General features: G+C 47.5%; 2 protein-coding genes across 2 annotated transcripts in view; both read right to left on the bottom strand.

Annotated features, from left to right (window-relative positions):
* The window catches only part of LOC147020485 (uncharacterized), a 77,351-nt gene extending 77,063 nt beyond the window's left edge, over nucleotides 1-288 (bottom strand). The window contains exon 1 of the mRNA XM_085895867.1: nucleotides 124-288. The gene's annotated coding sequence lies outside the window, so the exon portion shown is untranslated. The remainder of the gene's footprint in view (nucleotides 1-123) is intronic.
* The window catches only part of LOC147020486 (RNA-binding protein 25-like), a 146,633-nt gene that overhangs the window by 56,241 nt on the left and 85,392 nt on the right, over nucleotides 1-5,000 (bottom strand). The gene's annotated exons all lie outside the window — the stretch shown is intronic.

A 5,000-nucleotide genomic window follows, 5' to 3' on the forward strand; every position in this document is an offset into this window, starting at 1 on the left:
CACATCCTGGGTTAAAATTGCATGGCAATTATTAAACAAGGGAATAACCAGTGATGTCAGTTTGCAACATTGATTCGTTCTTTGCTATTAAATTAAATAACACAGTAGCTTGGCAAATGCTACATGCTTAATTTGATCGGCCAATGATCACTCTTCCTTTTACTGGAAAAGAAATCTATATGACAGTTATTAAACAGTCCACCAAAGTCTTGAAACTTTGTTTTTCAGTTGCTTCAAAATTGACTTATCCTGACATCTCTGGTTTTCCCCTTGTGGTCTTCATATACATACATATATATAAATATAAATATATATATACACACATACATAAATACATATATATTGTTACGGCTGTGGAAATTCGCAATACACCATAAAGGGTCCTCAGGTGAGAAAAATCGGTAAGTTCATGTGTAGTTAGCCCAAACCCGTTGTTTAGAGGGAATATGTGTGATTCATTCAGGCTGCGACTCTTTGAGATAGTCATTTTTATTTTGCTGTCGTTGTTTTAGTGCAAGAACAACAACGAACATCGCCACAACCAACATCTCAACGATCACGCCATTCACTACACGACGCCAACAATCACGACATTCACACCACGACGCCACCTTCCACAACTACACTACCACCATCTTCACCACTCGCCATTCAACGAGCACCGTGCAGTCACGGTCTCCACGGGACGGATAAAAGGAGCGGAGTGGAAGCAGCAACAAGGGTGCGAAGGGGCATCTCCCGCCCAAAACTCCCGCTTAAATATCTCCCGCCCGAATCTTCCTTCCCTCGTCGTACTGCGCATGGAGAAGAAAACCAACAACGCCTGTGGGGTTTTCCCGCCATTTTCCCCGCGCTTGGTGAGAAAGGGGGAGGGGGTGGCACGTCCTCTCCCGATTGGCGGATGCGCGGTGTGACGCGGCCGGGGGAGAGGAACGCCCCCCTTCGAGGCATTTTCTGGAAGCGTCTCGAAGGGAGGAGGAGCCAAGAACGGGGCGGGGCAATGAGAATTGTCGAGAGTGGTTGGAGAGTTCCTGGTCCCTGAAAGAGAATTGTCGAGAGTGGTTGGAGAGTCCCTTGACCCTGAATGAGAGTTGTCGAGAGTCGCTGGTCCCTTGTCCCTGAATGAGAATTGACGCGAGTTGTTGGAGAGTCCCTGCTTATGGTTCGTTCGTTCGGAGGAAGAGGTTGAGGTTCTGTTCGTTCGTTCGGGTCTGGTCGTGGTTGGGTGAAGGTCGTCGAATTGGCGCAGGTTGTCGAATTGCCACGGGTCGTCGAACCTGGTCCCTGGTCATTGTTCCTGGTCGGAGGGTCGATCGGAGCCGGTGCAGTCCCGAGACCCCACTTGTGGGACGGAGCGCCTGCCATTCCCCCCTCCCCCGCCACTCCCCCCCCCCCGTCCGCACCGAGATAGCGGCGAAAACCCGGCCCATTCCCCCAAAACCCCGTCCGAGCTGTCGGGCGGATGTCACGTGCAGGCGCGAGGCACGAGCCCAGTGGACCACGCCGGAGGGACTCGGAGTTGCGGTCGCAAAGAGCTGGACGACGCGCTCAGGGAAGTCGGGACTTCCTTTTCTTTTGGGGTTTTGTGTAAATGTCCGTGGGTGGCGCAAGTCTTGAGAAGTAGAACCGTTTTAAGTGTTGCCGTGTGAATTGCCTTATTCGGTTGTACATCTGCGTTGGTTCTTTGCTTGTGTTTTTCTTTGCATAAACGTATACGTGTATAGCTTTTGTTCCTTTGTTTTACTGTAATATACGTGCTTTCCGTGCTTCCATAAATAAATGTGCTTGTCCGATTGTTCCCCGTTTTGCTTCGTCTTTTCCTTTTATTGAATCTCCATCTTGCATCACGAAAGGGATTGGTAGTGGATTTAAAACGCCCGGTAAATAATCTGAACCGTCAAGGTCGACGATAACTCCGCTCGGTTATCACTGCAGCACAGAATGAGCCGCTTAAGCGGTTCGTGTCCGGAGTCGACCTGTGGCGTGGTACAACTCCTTGGTACGTTATCCACGCGGGTACTGAGGTAAATCGACCATTCGGCGATCGGACCCTATTTCGCGCAGGTTGAATGCGGACTGAGTTGTGGTGAGGTTAAACCCCCACCCGTGACTCGCTCCCAGCGTTGTTCCGAGAGGGTCACGACTGAATTGCACGTTCGGTGGGCGAAGCGGCCGCGATTGGTTACAAGCGGTCGTTCGCACGCCGGCGGGGCGCGAATTCACAATATATACATATATAAATATGTATATATATATATATATTGTTGCGTATTCGCGCCCGCCGGCGTGCGAGCGGCCACGTAACTCGAATTGCGGCACGTCGGCCTCACCATGATCGTGCCAATCGGCCCCCCGCGTGGGATAGGGTTGTTCGCCAAATTTCTCCTACCCAAGTACCCACACGGAGGGTAGACCGGGCGATCGCACCTCGCCGCAGGTCGACTCCGGACTCGGGCCACTTTAAGCGACCCGTTCCGTACTATCGGGATAACCGAGCGGTGTTATCGTCAACCTCGATGGTTGCGATTAATTATCGGGCGTATTTAGTCCACTACCAACCCTTTACGTGAGGTAAGATGGAGATTCAATTAAAGAAAAGACGAAGCGAAACGGGAAAAACAATTCAACATGAGGCACATTTATTCCGCGGCACACGGATAGCACACATATACAATTACAACAATTATGCACCAAAAGCAATTGCAACAAAAGAAACACAACAATGCAGATCTACTACCGACTACGCGAGCACACGGCAACACTTACACAGTTTTACTTGACAGACGGCGCCGACAACACATATACTCAAAAGCAAAAGAAAAGGGCCACCTTCAACGACAAGGGGGCAGACGGGGCTGTGGGCGCGAGACCGGGTGGAGCCCACCCGTCTTGTGATGAGCCGCAAATATGGCGGCGGTGCCCCGACTCCGCGCTCCTCCGCGGGTTTCGTTGGCACTGCTTGGAATGGGGTGGGAACGGGGCCCCCTTTTCGCACTATATCAGCGTGGGGGGAAACAGGGGGGGGGAGGTTGTTGATGCTCTGGGGAAAGAGGATAGCTGGCTTGCTTGGGTCCCGCGATGAGCGACTCCACTGCGACCTCGACCGCGCTCCCGACTTTCCCTCTCTGCAGCTCCCCGACAGGCTCCGAACCCCGAAAGACTGACTCTCCTCCAGACCCGTCTTGACTGCTGCTGCCACACTCCGCCGCCGCCACACCTCTCCAACTCGCCCGAGCCCAAAACACAAACTGACTGAATTCGCCCCGCGCTCGGCGCTTTATAGTACGGCAGGAGAACCCATATGCAAATTTCCGGATCAGGATGAGCTCGGGGGCGGAGCCACGCTCGTCCATGGACGGAGGAAAAGTGGGCGTGAACCTCCCCTGATCCTCGAATTTGCATATATCGATTCCACTCCGACGCGCCTGGAGGCGGGGCCAAATCGCCACGCGCTTGCTGATAGGACGGAACAGAAGTGGGCGTGTATCATTCCTGATCCGACCTCTCCTCGGAAAGGCCACACTTTGTACCCGTGGCTCAGCGCGCGCCCTGTACGAGTCCAGGACAGCCTGACGCTCGGTGCCCACAAGCGGTGCGGGAATGGCCGCAGAAGGAGAGGCGAAGGTGGTGGAGGGTCTAAAGTGGCGGTCCCTGGCCACGGTGACGCTTGGAATGGCGGTGATGCGATGGTTGCGAGAGCGAGCTGTGAAGGTAAAGGTCGTGGCTGTTGGCGTTGTTGTTGTTGTGAAGCGGCGTTGCGGTTGGTGGTTGTTGTGTAATGGCGGTTGAGACGTGGTTGGTTCAAAATAAAGATAGAACAGAAAAACGGCTATCTTAAAGGGTCGCAGCCCGAATGAATCACATTTATTCCCTCTAAACAACGGGTTTGGGGCTAACTACACATGTACTTACAGAGATATCTCACCTACGGGACCTGAATGGTGGTTTGCGAATTTCCTCAACCACAACAATATATATGTATATGTATATATATATATGTATATGTATATATATGTATATATATATATATATATATATATATATATATAAATATATATAAAAATATATATATATATATATATAAATATATATCAATATAAAAAAAAAAATAAACAGAAACATACAAATATATATATATATATATATATATATATATATATATATATATATATATATATATATATATATATATATAAAAATATACAAATATATATACATACACGTATTTACATATAAACATACATAATATATCTATATATCTATACATATATATATACATATATATATATATATAAATAAGCATATATACACATACATATATATTCATAAATACATATATAAAAATATACACATACATATATATATATATATATATATATACACACATACGTATATATAAAAATATATATATATCTAAATATATTTATAAAATATATATATATATATATATATATATATATATATATATATATATATATATATATATATATATATATATATATATATACATATATACGAGGTGTGTTCAAAAAATATCCAACCTTAATTTTTCGTGCCTAAACAAATGAAGCTTGGGAGGCGTGGTTTGGTGCACGTATGTAGGCGATCCTAATCTGTATGCGTGAATATTTTCCCGCCTGCAGAAGCTGTCAGTCGCCGACAGACCGCCGATGAGTGAGGAAGTGTAAGTGAGCGCTGTCGGATTTTCGTTTTTGACAAAATGACGGATTACTGTGGTCTCATCGCCCAGTGATCACTGTATTGAAGAAGTTGGGATCGCTGTTCAGTCTCCAGCATGTCCTGTGCGACCTCCATACGGAGTTGCTTCTGCTCGATCGTAAGAAGCTTTGGCACAAACTTCGCTGAGATTCTCCTTAAGCCCAAATCCTCAGTCACAATGGAATGAACGGATCCAATGCTGACGCCCGCCTCGTCTGCAAGTTCTCTGATCGTGATTCGACGATCCTGCATCAGCAGGGTCCTCACTTGGTCAATGACGA

Source organism: Eptatretus burgeri, chromosome 9 (assembly GCF_056783735.1).
Source record: "Eptatretus burgeri isolate ZD-2024b chromosome 9, Ebu_testis_v1, whole genome shotgun sequence".
In the NCBI taxonomy this organism is placed as follows: Eukaryota; Metazoa; Chordata; class Myxini; order Myxiniformes; family Myxinidae; genus Eptatretus; species Eptatretus burgeri.